This window comes from Arachis stenosperma, chromosome 10 (genome assembly GCF_014773155.1).
Source record: "Arachis stenosperma cultivar V10309 chromosome 10, arast.V10309.gnm1.PFL2, whole genome shotgun sequence".
Classification (NCBI taxonomy): Eukaryota; Viridiplantae; Streptophyta; class Magnoliopsida; order Fabales; family Fabaceae; genus Arachis; species Arachis stenosperma.
In genome coordinates, this window is record NC_080386.1 from 49,068,886 (window position 1) to 49,085,636 (window position 16,751).

Below are 16,751 nucleotides of genomic sequence, written 5' to 3' on the forward strand. Positions count from 1 at the left end.
AGATGGCAGACAACTCAAGAAAACAAGCTCATGGACTTGTAGAGGATGTATTGGTGAAGATTGAAGACCATTACATCCCTACTGATTTCATAGTCCTAGAGACTGGGAAGTGCATGGATGAATCTATCATCCTTGGCAGACCCTTCCTAGCCACAGCAAAAGCTGTGATTGATGTTGATGGAGGTGAACTGATCATTCAAGTGAATGAAGAATCCTTTGTGTTTAAGGCTCAAGGATATCCCTCTGTCACCATGGAGAAGAAGCATGAAGAGCTTCTCTCAAATCAGAGTCAAACAGAGCCCCCACAATCAAACTCTAAGTTTGGTGTTGGGAGGCCACAACCAAACTCTAAGTTTGGTGTTGAACCCCCACATTCAAACTCTAAGTTTGGTGTTGGGAGGTTCCAACATTGCTCTGAGTATCTGTGAGGCTCCATGAGAACCCTCTGTCAAGCTACTGACATTAAAGAAGCGCTTGTTGGGAGGCAACCCAATGTTATATTTTATATATTTTCCTTTGTTATTTTATTTTATTTTGTAGGTTGATGATCATAAGAAGACACAAAATCAATTAAAAAAACAAAAACAGAATGAAAAACAGGAAGAAAAACAGCACACCCTGGAGGAAGAACCCACTGGCGTTTAAATGCCAGTGAGGCTAGCAGTTGGGCGTTTAACGCCCAGTCTGGCACCATTCTGGGCGTTTAACGCCAGAAAGGGGCACCAGACTGGCGTTAAACGCCAGAAAAGGGCAAGAACCTGGCGTTAAACGCCAGGAATGGGCATCAGCCCGGCGTTTAACGCCAGAAATGGCTCAAAACGTGATTTTGAATGCCATTTGGTGCAGGGAAGACTTTTCCTTGACACCACAGGATCTAGAGACCCCACAGGATCCCCACCAACCCACCACTCTCTCTCTTCTTCTTCACCCATTCACCAATCACCTCAATACCTCTTCCCCAAAAAACCCTTCACCTATCAACTCCCATCTTTCTCTTCACCACTCACATCCATCCTTCATAAAACCCCACCTACCTCACCCTTCAAATTCAAACCACTTTCCCTCCCAAACCCACCCATAATGGCCGAACCCTATCCCCCCTCTCTCCTATAAATACCCTTCTTCACTCCTTCATTTTCACACAACCTAAACATCACTTCTCCCCCTCCTTGGCCGAATACTTAAGCCACTCCCTTCTTCCTCAGTTCTTCTTCTTCTACTCTCTTCTTTCTTCTTTTGCTCAAGGACGAGCAAACCTTTTAAGTTTGGTGTGGTAAAAGCGTTGCTTTTTCATTTTTCCATAACCATTTATGGCATCCAAGGCCGGAGAAACCTCTAGAAAGAGGAAAGGGAAGGCAAAAGCTTCCACCTCCGAGTCATGGGAGATAGATAGATTCATCTCAAGGATGCATCAAGACCACTTCTATGAAGTTGTGGCCTTGAAGAAGGTGATCCCCGAGGTCCCCTTTTCACTCAAAAAGGGTGAATATCTGGAGATCCGCCATGAGATCCGAAGAAGAGGTTGGGAAGTGCTCACCAACCCCATTCAACAAGTCGGAATCTTGATGGTTCAAGAGTTCTATGCCAATGCATGGATCACCAAGAACTATGATCAAAGCGTGAACCCGGATCCAAAGAATTATCTTACTATGGTTCGGGGGAAATACTTGGATTTTAGTCCGGAAAGTGTAAGGTTAGCATTCAACTTGCCCATGATGCAAGGAGATGAACATCCTTACACTAGAAGGGTCAACTTTGATCAAAGGTTGGACCAAGTCCTCACAGTCATATGTGAAGAGGGCGCACAATGGAAGAGAGATTCAAGAGGGAAGCCGGTTCAATTGAGAAGGCATGACCTCAAGCCCATGGCTAGAGGATGGTTGGAGTTTATTCAACGCTCAATCATTCCCACTAGCAACCGGTCCGAAGTTACTCTAGACCGAGCCATCATGATTCATAGCATCATGATTGGAGAAGAAGTGGAAGTTCATGAGGTCATAGCTCAAGAACTCTACAAGGTGGCGGACAAGTCTTCCACCTTGGCAAGGTTAGCCTTCCCTCATCTCATTTGTCACCTCTGTTATTCAGTTGGAGTTGACATAGAGGGAGACACCCCTATTGATGAGGACAAGCCCATCACTAAGAAGAGATGGAGCACACAAGAGACCCCACTCATCATGAAATCCCTGAGATGCCTCAAGGGATGCACTTTCCTCCACAAGACTATTGGGAGCAACTAAACACCTCCCTAGGAGAATTGAGTTCCAACATGGGACAACTAAGGGTGGAGCACCAAGAACACTCCATTCTCCTCCATGAAATTAGAGAAGATCAAAGAATCATGAGAAAGGAGCAACAAAGACAAGGAAGAGACATTGAGGAGCTCAAGCACTCCATAAGACCTTCAAGAGGAAGAACAAGCCGCCATCACTAAGGTGGACCCGTTCTTTAATCTCCTTGTTCTTTAATTTTCTGTTTTTTCGAATTTTAGTGCTTTATGTTTGTCCATGTTTGTGTCTTGTGATCATTAGTGTCTTAGTGTCTATGCCTTAAAGTTATGAATGTCCTATGAATCCATCACCTTTCTTAGAGATTGTTCTTAATTGAAAAAGAATAGAATTGCATGAATTTTGAATTTTATAGCAGTTTAATTATTTTGATGTGGTGGCAACACTTTTGTTCTCTGAATGTATGCTTGAACAGTGCATATGTCTTTTGAATTTGTGGTTCATGAATGTTGGCTCTTGAAAGAATGATGAAAAAGGAGACATGTTACTGAGGATCTGAAAAATCATAAAAATGATTCTTGAAGCAAGAAAAAGCAGTGAATACAAAAAAAAGAAGAAGAAAGCAAGCGAAAAAAAAAAACGAAAAAGAAAGAGAAAAAGGAAGAAAAAGAAAGAAATAAAGTTGTGATCCAAGGCAATAAGAGTGTGCTTAAGAACCCTGGACACCTCTAATTGGGGACTTTAGCAAAGCTGAGTCACAATCTGAAAAGGTTCACCCAATTATGTGTCTGTGGCATGTATGTATCCGGTGGTAATACTGGAAGACAGAGTGCTTTGGGCCACGGCCAAGACTCATGAAGTAGCTGTGTTCAAGAATCATCATACTTAACTAGGAGAATCAATAACACTATCTAGATTCTAAGTTCCTAAAGAAGCCAAGCATTCTGAATTTCAAAGGATAAAGTGAGATGCCAAAACTATTCAGAGGCAAAAAGCTAAAATCCCCGCTCATCTAATTAATACTGATCTTCATAGATGTTTTTGGAATTCATTGCATATTCTCTTCTCTTTATCCTATTTGATTTTTAGTTGCTTGGGGACAAGCAACAATTTAAGTTTGGTGTTGTGATGAGCGGATAATTTGTACGCTTTTTGGCATTGTTTTTAGTATGTTTTTAGTATCTTTTAGTTGGTTTTTAGTATATTTTTATTAGTTTTTAGTTAAAATTCACTTTTCTGGACTTCACTATGAGTTTGTGTGTTTTTCTATGATTTCAGGTATTTTCTGGCTGAAATTGAGGGATCTGAGCAAAAATCTGATCCAGAGACTCAAAAGGACTGCAGATGCTGTTGGATTCTGACCTCCCTGCACTCAAAGTGGATTTTCTGGAGCTACAGAAGCTCAATTGGCGCGCTCTCAACGGCGTTGTAAAGTAGACATCCTGGGCTTTCCAGCAATATATGATAGTCCATACTTTGCCCAAGATTTGATGGTCCAAACCGGCGTTCAAAGTCACCTACAGAAATTCCAGCGTTAAACGCCGGAACTGGCACCTAAATGGGAGTTAAACGCCCAAACTGGCACCAAAGCTGGCGTTTAACTCCAAGAGGAGTCTCTACACGAAAATGCTTCATTTGCTCAGCCCAAGCACACACCAAGTGGGCCCGGAAGTGGATTTTTATGTCATTTACTCATCTATGTACTAGTTCTCTATATATAGGACCTTTTACTATTGTATTTTTCATCTTTGGATTATTTTAGATCCTTTGATCATCGGGAGATCTTTGAATCTTTTGATCACTGGGAGGCTGGCCTCACGGCCATGCCTAGACCTTGTTCTTATGTATTTTCAACGGTGGAGTTTCTACACACCATAGATTAAGGTGTGGAGCTCTGCTGTACCTCGAGTATTAATGCAATTACTATTGTTCTTCTATTCAATTCTGCTTGTTCTTGTTCCAAGATATCACCTGTTCATCAACTTGATGAATGTGATGATCCGTGACACTCATCATCATTCTCACTTATGAACAAAGTGACTGACAACCACTCTTGTTCTACAAGCATACGAGGCTTAGTGAATATCTCTTGGATTCCTGATACACGATGCATGGTTGATCGCCTGACAACCGAGTGCTCACCTGACAAACGAGCCAGCCATTCCGTGAGATCAGAGTCTTCGTGGTATAGGCAAGAACTGATGGCAGCATTCAAGAGAATCCGGAAGGTCTAACCTTGTCTGTGGTATTCTGAGTAGGATTCAATGATTGAATGACTGTGACGTGCTTCAAACTCCTAGCAGGCGGGGCGTTAGTGACAGACGCAAAAGAATCGATGGATTTTATTCCGGCCTGACCGAGAACCGACAGCTGATTACCCATGCTGTGACAGAGCATATGCAACGTTTTCACTAAGAGGATGGGAGGTAGCCACTGACAACGGTGAAACCCTACATGAGCTTGCCATGGAAAGGAGTAAGAAGGATTGGATGAAGACTGTAGGAAAGCAGAGAGACGGAAGGGAAGGCATCTTCATACGCTTATCTGAAGCTCTCACCAATGATATACATAAGTATCTCTATCTTTATCTTTATGCTTTATTCGTTTATCACTATACCCATTTGAGTCTGCCTGACTGAGATTTACAAGGTGACCATAGCTTGCTTCATACCAACAATCTCCGTGGGATCGACCCTTACTCGCGTAAGGTTTATTACTTGGACGACCCAGTGCACTTGCTGGTTAGTTGTGCGAAGTTGTGTTTATGCCATGGTATTGAGCACCAAGTCTTTGGAGCCATTACTAGGGATTATTTGAGTTGTAGTGATCACAATTTCGTGCACCAGTTACTCAACTGTAGTTATCATAGAAGGAGACATCCCCATTAAGGAGGATAAGCCCATCACTAAGAAGAGGATGGAACAAACAAGAGAGCCCACTCATGGATCCCAAGAGACACATGAGGAAGCTCATCACCAAGAAATCTCAGAGATGCCTCAAGGGATGCACTTTCCTCCCAACAACTATTGGGAACAACTCAACACTTCTCTAGAAGACTTGAGTTACAATATGGATCAATTAAGGGTGGAACATCAAGAACACTCTATCATTCTCCATGAAATTAGAGAAGATCAAAGAGCAATGAGGGAGGAGCAACAAAGGCAAGGAAGAGACATAGAAGAGCTCAAGGACATCATTGGTTCTTCAAGAAGAAAGCGCCACCATCACTAAGGTGGACTCATTCCTTGTTCTTATTTTTTCTGTTTTTCGGTTTTTATGCTATATGTGTGTTTATGTTTTGTGTCTCTACCTCATGATCATTAGTATTGAGTAACTATGTCTTAAGGCTATGAATAATTCCATAAATCCTTCACCTCTCTTAAATGAAAAATGTTTTTAATTCAAAAGAACAAGAAGTACATGAATTTCGAAATTATCCTTGAATTTAGTTTAATTATATTGATGTGGTGACAATACTTTTTGTTTTCTGAATGAATGCTTGAACAGTGCATATTTTTTATCTTGTTGTTTATGAATGTTAAAATTGTTGGCTCTTGAATGAATGATGAACAAAGAGAATGTTATTGACAATCTGAAAAATCATGAAAATTGATTCTTGAAGCAAGAAAAAGCAGTGAAAAAGCAAAAGCTTGCGAAAAAAAAATGGCGAAAAAAATTAGAAAGGAAAAGAAAAAGCAAGCAGAAAAAGTCAATAGCCCTTAAAACCAAAAGGCAAGGGTAAAAAGGATCAAAGGCTTTGAGCATCAATGGATAGGAGATAAAATCCAGGCCTAAGTGGCTAAATCAAGCTGTCCCTAACCATGTGCTTGTGGCATACAGGTCCAAGTGAAAAGCTTGAGACTGAGTGGTTAAAGTCGTGATCCAAAGCAAAAAGAGTGTGCTTAAGAACTCTAGACACCTCTAACTGGGGACTTTAGCAAAGCTGAGTCACAATCTGAAAAGGTTCACCCAGCTATGTGTCTGTGGCATTTATGTATCCGGTAGTAATACTGGAAACCAAAGTGCTTAGAGCCACGACCACGACTCATAAAAGTAGCTGTGTTCAAGAATCAACAAACTTAACTAGGAGAATCAATAACACTATCTGAAATTCTAAGTTCCTATAGATGCCAATCATTCTAAACTTCAAAGGAGAAAGTGAGATGCCAAAACTGTTCAGAAGCAAAAAGCTACAAGTCCCGCTCATCTAATTAGAACTAATATTCATTGATATTTTGGGATTTATAGTATATTCTCTTCTTTTTATCCTAATTGATTTTCAGTTGCTTGGGGACAAGCAACAATTTAAGTTTGGTGTTGTGATGAGCGGATAATTTATACGCTTTTTGGCATTATTTTTAGGTAGTTTTTAATAGGATATAGTTACTTTTAGGTATGTTTTCATTCATTTTAATGATAAATTCACATTTCTGGAATTTACTATGAGTTTGTGTGTTTTTCTTTGATTTCAGGTATTTTCTGGCTGAAATTGAGGGACTTGAGCAAAACTCTGATAAAAGGCTGACAAAGGACTGCTGATGCTGTTGGATTCTGACCTCTCTGCACTCGAAATAGATTTTCTTGTTCTACAAAACTTCAAATGGCGTGCTCTCAATTGCGTTGGAAATTAGACATCCAGAGCTTTCTAGCAATATATAATAGTCCATACTTTATTCGAGATTAAACGATGTAAACTTGCGCTCAACGCCAGTTCCATGTTGCATTCTGGAGTCAAACGCCAGAAACACATCACGAACCAGAGTTGAACGCCAAAAACACGTTACAACTTGGCGTTCAACTCCAAAAGAAGCCTCTGCACGTGTAAAACTCAAGCTCAGTCCAAGCACACACCAAGTGGGCCCTGGAAGTGGATTTCTGCATCAATTACTTACTTCTGTAAACCCTAGTAGCTAGTCTAATATAAATAGGACATTTTACTATTGTATTAGACGTCTTTTTGACCACGTTACATCTTTGGTCTCAGTTTTATTTTATTATGCATCTTAGGAGGCTTTTGATCACATTTATGGAGGCTGGCCATTCGGCCATGCCTGAACCTTCATCATTTATGTATTTTCAACGGTGGAGTTTCTACACACCATAGATTAAGGGTGTGGAGCTATGCTGTATCTCGAAGTTTTAATGCAATTACTACTATCTTTTATTCAAATTCAATCTTATTTCTGTTCTAAGATACTACTTGTACTTCAACCTGATGGATGTGATGATCTGTGACACTTATCATCATCCGTCCCTATGAACGCGTGACTAACAACCACTTCCGTTCTACAAGCAAAAGCTAGAGTGTGTATCTCTTGGATTTCTAATGCACAACGTATTGTTGCCCTCGCCTGACAACCGAGCCTTCCATTCTGTGAGATCAGAGTCTTCGTGGTATAAGCTAGAATTGATGGTGGCATTCATGAGAATCCGGAAAGTCTAAACCTTGTCTGTGGTATTCCGAGTAGGATTCTGGGATTGAATGACTGTGACGAGCTTCAAACTCGCGATTGTTGGGCGTGATGACAAACGCAAAAGAATCAATGGATTCTATTCCGACATGATCAAGAACCGACAGATGATTAGCCGTGCCGTGACAAAGCATTTGGACCTTTTTCACTGAGAGGATGGGATGTAGCCATTGACAACGGTGATGCCCTACATATAGATTGCCATGGAAAGGAGTAAGAAGGATTGGATGAAGGCAGTAGGAAAGTAGAGATTCAGAAGGAGCACAGCATCTTCATACGCCTATCTGAAATTTCCATCGATGATCTACATAAGTATTTCTATCTTTATTTCCTGTTTATTTATTATTATTATTCGAAAACTCTATAACCATTTATTATCCGCCTGACTGAGATTTATAAGATGACCATAGCTTGCTTCATACCAACAATCTCCGTGCGATCGACCCTTACTCACGTAAGGTTTATTACTTGGACGACCCAGTGCACTTGCTGGTTAGTTGTGTGAAGTTGTGAAGAAAGTGCTGAGTTATAAACGCACATACCAAGTTGAATGCCATTATTAGAGATCACAGTTTCGTGCACCACAGGTACCACCCCCCTCCGGCGATCGAAGACCAGCAGCATCTCGAGCTCCAACAAGTCAAGCATGGCAGCCTTGGCCAGATCGGAAGATCTCATCCGAGATCGACCTCCCCGTTTCAGGTAACCCTCGGAACAGCAGTAATGTAAGTAATGCAAGAGTGTGATCCATAAACACTTCAGCTCATTTTTAACTTTTTTGCATCAAATTGAGAATCAAGAAACCAACATCATAAACATATAAATGTATTAATTAACAGTTAATTAAGAGAGCACCAGTGCAGAGCTTTATTTTATTTTCTAAAAATCTATTTTGATACATATATCATCATGCCTATTCTTCTAAAAGCTTAATAGTTGGATAGAGGCATTTTAATGATTTTATAACTAACATGCAGTCTCACAAAGAGTCTATTGGAGTTGAAGCTTAAGCAATGCATATGTTCAGTTTATCTTCTTTAAAGTTTAATTTATATTTAATCTTTTTTCAAGAATGGTAGGCAACAATAATCGAGTTCTAGAATAATTGGTCAAAGAGACTTTGATACTATGTCATGAGTTATCTCTCGAAAAGGTTTATTGGTTTAAGATGTAACCTAAAGTCCCAAGAATGAATTTAGTATGTAATGAAGTTAGTATTGTTTACATTCAGCCAGTAGACTATCTCTATTGCATTTGGATTTTCTTTTTTTAGTTATCTCATGTCAATAAAATTATATATAAGTTATCTTCTTTTTCAAATAGTCCACTTGATATAACTGCTGCTGAAAGATCACTTGACTTTATGTATGGATGGTAAGTACTAATATTAATATTAATAGCCCTGGTTTTAAATTATTGATTGGTTCTTAATATCTAAGTAAAACAGTTATTTGTTATTTTATATAGGTTTATGGAACCTTTGACAATAGGAGATTATCCAGAAAGCATGAAATCTATAGTTGGAAGTAGATTGCCTAAGTTCTCTAAAGAGCAATCTAAGCAACTCATACATTCATATGATTTCATTAGATTGAACTATTATACCACCAACTATGCTTCTAATGCACCTAAGCTATTGTCTGTAAAACCAAATTATGCCACTGATTCTAATGTCAATTTTGCAAGTAAAGACACTTTTCTATATCTTTCAATTAATCTCAATATATATTAAACTTTATTAATGGTGTGTAAATTGTTTTTATAATAATGGCAGCCAAACGCAATGGTGTTCCTATAGGTCTAAGGGTATGTATATGTGTAGCAAAATCAAATTTAAGCTTGCATTTCATTTTATGTAGTTTTTTTTTTGCAAGGTTACCGATTTATTTTTATATGGAGCTTCTTTGCGGTGGGGGACAGGAATCATTAGTGTTTATTTCTGGTGTGTTCTAGTATTCTAACACTTATCAGTGTGAAGATTTGTGTTTCTTGTTGTCCATTACTAGTGTTTAGTTTTTGTCACCATATCTTACTTTTACTGGTTCCACCTTGTTTGGCTATAATCATGAGAGATAGTTTTGTGTCGTTTTATAATCTAGATGATTTCATGCAGTATTGGGATGGTTATTTTTTTTTCTTTTTGATTTGGGCATTTTGTCATAACAGAAAATGCTACCTAAACTATAGGAAGTGTTGTGCAGCTAGGCTGATATGTCTTAATGGGTTCAGGTAGGTAGAGTGATCTACAATCTTCTCGGTGCAGTAATAATCCTTGTATTGAGTTTATTTTCAATATTAAATTCTGATGGCAATTTGTGCATGTTGATGTATTGCAGAATGAGGATGGTTTGGTATTTTATAGCAAGGTTCTCGTTCATGTGTAATCAATCTTCTTGGCTTATGAATATTCAGGATTACTTGATGCCAAAACTTGATTAAGATTTATTTTAGAATATAATGAGTTCTTTAAAGGGTTATATAAACTTCTTTAACTCTAACCATTTATTTTTCATCCATTGGCTTGAATATTATCTTATGACCCCTTGATTGGAGTCACATTGGGGTTGCTAAATGCTAATATTTCTGATGGGTAGGCTTTTATTGGTGTTACTTATGCGTGATGATTATTGGTATTCTAAATTAAGTACTAATAATAGGAGTTTTTCATAGGTCTTCGTTTTAGATTTTGTTTACCTTATTTCTAATTAAGTATTAATAATTTTCACACTTATATGTTTGAAATGTTTAGGGTCTTAGAGAAAAAGTGACAACAATACCTAGTGCTCCACCTGCTACAACACCCCAATCTGTCAGTGAGTATTACAGCTTATGATTATGCCATAGTTAAATTTTTGTAAATGGAGAATATTTGAATTTCTAGGAACAATTTCATTGGACATGAACATTGGGAGTTTGATCCAAATGCAGGAATTGAAAAAGAACGTGTTGAGGTTGAAAGATTACGCCAAAAATTCAGCAACAATCTATTCTCCATTAAACAAAGTTCTGACCTCTTAATGAGACTCCAGGTATGTAATTTTTGACCTACATTAATCAATTATGAAAATTTTTTAATTAAAAACTAATGATATATTATATAATATTTAATTGATTTTAATCCACCATTTACAATTGATTATGAGTACATCAAACCAGAAATCCAACTATGCATTATGCATATGGTCATGGAAGTTTGACTAATGTTTAAGCATCCTTATTTCATTTTATTTTTTCTTTTTGGGTAGAAGCACCCTTATTTCATTGAAGTAGCCTAAGAGTAAAAGAAGGTTGGAGTAAAGGGGCTGGGGAAGAAAAAAATAGATGAGTCAGAGCACTTTGTTTGGAAGAATGACATCAAAGTCCCTTGGGAAAGGATAGTTACATCAAAGCATAAAGATAGCCCTTTGGAATACAATGAGTATGCTGTTTATGATCCTAAGTAGGTGAGAATATGATATTTGGTGGAGTCAAGTATGAGGAGAAGGGAGCTATGATGGATACCGCAGAGTGAAAACACCAGCATTTTGTGATGGTGAAATTAAGGACCATGTGTTTTGGCTAAAACTCCTTCAAGTTTAGAAAGAAGTTTGGAACCATTGGTCAGCATTGAATATTTGTTCTCTTGTGTGATTGGTAAAATATTTGTATCACTTTTTCTTTTTTATTTATATGGAATGTTCATAGAGTTTAAGTGTTATAAGTATTTTTCTTTTCTTTTCTCATTTTATTTGCATCACGAAGTAAACTTATACAATGACTATTGATTAATGAAAGAGGTTATAAAAATTTTATTTTATGAATTTGTGAATTTAATGAAATATTTCATGTTGTAGTAACTAATTTTAGTATTGATGACAGGTCATCTTAGCCTAGTTTCACTAGCCTTTTTCTTTTGTTTTCAATTGAATTATGTACTTTCTTGAGCTCTAAGCAAGCCAATTTGGGTAGATTTTCATGCTTCCTTTGATTGAATCAACCATAGATGAATTAATGCAATTTCGTGAGGTTTTATGCTATATTTGTTACATATTGTGAAAGAATGAATATCTCATGATTTTGAGCATAGCTTTGATGTGTTTGGTTGATTTATGATAGGTGAAGAAAGCTTGGAAAAGAGTTGAAGTAAGAAGGAAATGCTAGAAGCTAAGAGAGAACAATGAGAAAAGTGAAATTGAACCAGGAATAAATGAAGTTGGACTTAAAGTTAGCCCCCAAACTTTGGCACAAACTTTTGGTGAAAAAGTTAGCCTCAAAGTTAGCCCCCTAACTTGAAGGCTAACTTGAGAAGTTGAAATTTTCTCCCTGGGCACTCAAAGTTTGCGCCAACGTTAGCCCCCTAACTTGGAGGCTAACGTTGGCATGAGAAATTCTCCCCAAGGTGTGCCAACGTTTGCGCCAACGTTAGCCCCCTAACTTGGAGGCTAACGTTGGCGCCTCACCAACACAAAGCAAGGCCAACGTTAGGGACAAAGTTAGCCCCCTAACGTTGGCTCCAACGTGAAGTGCAGCAGAATATGTTTGCTGCTAGAAAAAGTTGGCCTCAAAGTTAGCCCCCTAACTTTGAGGCTAACTTTAAAACCCAACTTTGCAAAAACTCAAAACCGGTTCAATTGATTCACTTGGGTCTCTCTTCAAACTTCAAGAGCAATCAACCAAGGCTTCTTTCAACCCAATTCCACCAAGAGCAAAGGCCCAACTCAAGGCTTGAAGATCAATTGAAGAAAGTGTATAAATAGGCTAGAATTCAATTCATTCGGGAGCTTCCCTTTTGAGAATTTTTAGAGAGTTTTCTTTTCTGTTTTGGGAGCCTGAGTGATCTTTATTTCCTTAGTTTAATTGCTTTCAATTTCAATTACACTTGTCTCGGATCTTGGGTTGGAGAATTGAAGGAATTCTGTTTCAATCTCACCTTGGATCTTGTTTAATTTCACTGCAATTAAGCTTCTGTTTCTTTTACTTGCTTCTTCATCTAATTTCCTTGCAATTTAAAATTCTCTTGCTATTGTTCTTGTTGGATCTAGGAAGGCATTGAGATCTAGACTCAGTTTTCTAGTCTCTGGGACCTGAGATCTAAATTTACCATTTAAATTTTCTATTTCTTGCACTGATTGTTTAATTTACTTGTCTGTTTGAATTTAATTCAATCCCAATTCCCATTTACTCTTCTGATTGATGCAATTTAATTTCTCTTGGTTTAATTCCTGCAAATCTAAGTCCCAATCCCCTTTACATTTCAAGCCATTTACATTTCTTGTCATTTAAGATTCTTGCAATTTACATTTCTTGCAATCTAAGTTTCTGCCATTTAATTCCTTGTTCTTTAAGATTCAGCACTTTAATTCTTGTTCTCTTTACTTTCAATGCAATTTAAATTCTGCAACTCAATCAACCAAATCTTGATTCGCTTGACTAATTCAACCACTAAACTAAAATTGCTCAATCCTTCAATCCCTGTGGGATCGACCTCACTCCCGTGAGTTTTTATTACTTGATGCGACCCGGTGCACTTGCCGGTTAGATTGGTGTGTCTTTGGGAGAGATTCATTTCTCAAACCAAAAATATCCCATCAAGTATATTTATATTGTGTATAATATAAAATAAAAAATAATATAATATAACTAAAAAATATATATGGTAACATTTTTTGAAGTATTACAAAAAAATATTTATGGTAATATTTTTCTAAGTGTTACATAAAATATCTATTGTACATTTTTTAAGTGTTACAAAAAATATATATGGTAATATTTTTTTAAGTGTTACAAAATATATCTATGGTAACATTTCTTTAAGTGTTACCAAAAAATGTCTATTGTAACATTTCTCATAATATTACTATAGAAGATCTATTGTAATATTTTTACTAAATGTTATTAAATCTTTTGAAAAATATTAGTAAAACTCTTTAGTAACATATGGTATATTTAACATTTGTTAAAATGTTACTAATATACATAGGTAACATTTTAATATAATTTAATAACATTTTTTAAATGTTAGTAAAAGTCAAGTATGTAGTAGTGTGGATTCATGCTTAAGCCTGGGATACTTACACCATATAGAGGTGTTCGGTATCACCTGAAAGAGTATTCAATACATGAGCCACAAAATCCTAAAAAACTATTTAACCACTGGCATTCTTCATTAAAAAAATGTCATTGAAAGATGTTTTAGAGTTCTAAAGAAAAGATTCCCAATTATAGCTGGCGACACAGAACCTTATTATTATTTTGAAACTACGAGAGACATTTTTTTGGCATGTTGTATACTGCATAACTTTTTTATGGGTGTTGATGTTGATCAATCTATAATTGATGAGGTTGACCGAGAATTGCTACAAGAACGTAATATAGATAGATCACTACCAAATCAACAACGTGATGAGGAATATAGGCATGCAGCATTGTTACGAGATAACATTGCAGCTGAAATGTGGAATGTGTATCAAACATTATGAGTGATTATACCTTTGATATATTTGAATATGTGTATATATATATATACATATATATATATATATATACATATATATACATATATATATATATACATATATATACATATATATATATACATATATATATATGTGTGTGTGTGTGTGTAGTTTATCATCAAAATTGTTTAATTGGATATTTTAAGAAAATGTTACAGGTTAAATAATGCCAAATAAAGGAAATAAAACAACAGAAGCAACTCAACCTTCTAAAGACAACTTAAGATGGTCTGATGATATGGATGAAGATGTGCTGAATGCGTTAGCAGAAGAAGCATTGAAAGGTAATAGACACGATGGCTCGTGGATAACTGAAGCATATGCCAATGTTATGAAGACTTTGGGTATAGCAATAGGCCGGCACATAACGAAGAACTACATCAAGAATAGAATGAAGACACTGAAATATCATTTTGCTGAGGCATATGACTTATTTCATCACTTAAGTGGATTTGCATGGAATCCTGTAACTAGAAAGTTTGAAGCTGAAGAAGAAGCATGGCAAGAATTTATTAAAGTATCTTATACTTTTTTATTACTTATACTAATGATGAAATGAGTCACCAAATAATTTTAACATTTCTTTATGCAGGAAAAGCCACATGCAAAAAAAATGGAAAAAAAATATAAATTAAGCATTATGATACTTCGAAGGAGTTGTTTGGAGCTGATAGAGCTACTAGTAAAAGGGCTACTACTTCACGAGAAAGAATTCAACAACTTGATAGAGATCCCATTGACTTGAATGATTCATTTTAAAATATTGGATTTTCTGACATAGATGTTAATATGGGACATGATATCCCAACATTTTCTGCTAATTTCGATTCACCAACTGCTCCTCATAGTCAGTCAAATCAATTAGGAGGGACTTGATAGATTGAAAATTGCACCGGTTTAGATTTTTCCACTTAAAATAATAACTTCCGTTGCAAGTATTGACCAAACCGGTAACCAACTCCTAATCAACCAAAGTTTAGTTTCCCAAATACAAATATAACCAATAGTAATTAAACCTCGGGTCATTCTCCCTCAGAATGCAATTGAAATGTCATACTTTCGGTTGTGAGAAAAAAGGTTTTGAAATCAAAGAACGAAAGATTAAAGGAACTAAGAAACGATCAAAATTGATATTAATGCAAGTAAAATGGAAGTAAGGTCAAAACTTAGTGAAAATGCCAGAAATGCATAAAGAGCCTTGACTTGGGAATGAGACTCCAAGGAATCCTATCATAGTCATAACCACAACTATGGCAACTATGATGAGTCAATCTCACTTTGTCTACCCCTAACATCGAGGAGTAAGTCAAGCAAGCATAATTGACCTTAATCCATAAGTCCTAGCTAACTTACAACATTAATTGGTAAAAAGCTTAACCAACTTGGGTTGGTCGAGTGGTCAGCTCACTCGTCCGCTTAAACAAGTGTCGGGGGTTCGAATCCTCCCTTGTGCATGCAGTAATCCATTGGCTAGCGATAGACCCTTAAATGGAGCTCAGATTCGCGATGGATTAGTCCTTGACCTGCGGGTTGGGGAATACCGTGGGCAACAAAAAAAAACAAAAATTAATTGGTAAAAAGCTAGCGTCAATGGAACACAAGAGTCAACTAACTACCCAAGAATTGCCACTAAATGCATTATGACTCTAGTATCTTAGGAACTCAAATCCCAAGATAAGGTGTGAAAATCTACTCAAAATTACAAAGTGGCATTTTCACAAACATTTGGTGGACATATAACCAAAACATGAGAAATTGCAAAGAAAAATGGAAAACTATATCCAAACTATTCACGATATCAACAATTAACATTAAGTCAGACATAAAGAAGGCATAAAACACTAACTTCATCAATCAAAACTTCAAGAAACTAAAATTGCATATATTAAGAAAGTCACTTGAACCATAAGAAAAATAAAAGCAAAAGTGATGTAATTAAAGAGAAGATTAAGAGTACTTACAAAAGATAAGTAAAATCCAAGATCAAGCTTGCTATAAAGTGCTACAATGGAAATTACATAAATCCTAAGAGAGAATTCTCTATTCTACACTACTCCTACTCCTAATTAACTATGGAAGCTTCCTAAATCTAATGAAAACCTAATAAAAACCTAATGTCTTCATATGTGTTGATATCCCCTTTATATAGCCTTTCAATTTGGCTTCAGCACATTCAAAATTGGGCCAAGAAAGCCCCAAATTCGTGAGCCACGTGCCTCATTAATGAAGTCACGCGCTAGTACCTATGCGTACGCACAGACGTTTGCGCACGCAAACTTTGCTGAATCTTCACTTGTGCGTGCGCACAGAGGGTTGTGTGTACGCACGCATACTGATTTTCCTTTTGTGCGTACGCACTAGATGTTGTGCGTATGCACACATAGCTGTTTGCTTCTCCTTAATTTTTTTCATGTGTTCTCCCTTTGTACATGCTTCCTTCCACTTTTGTCTTGCCAATCTTGCCTCTAGGACCTAAAATCACTCAACAAACATGTCATGGTATCGAATAGTATAAAAGTGGGATTAAAATCACTAATTTAAGCACAAAAATGCAGGTT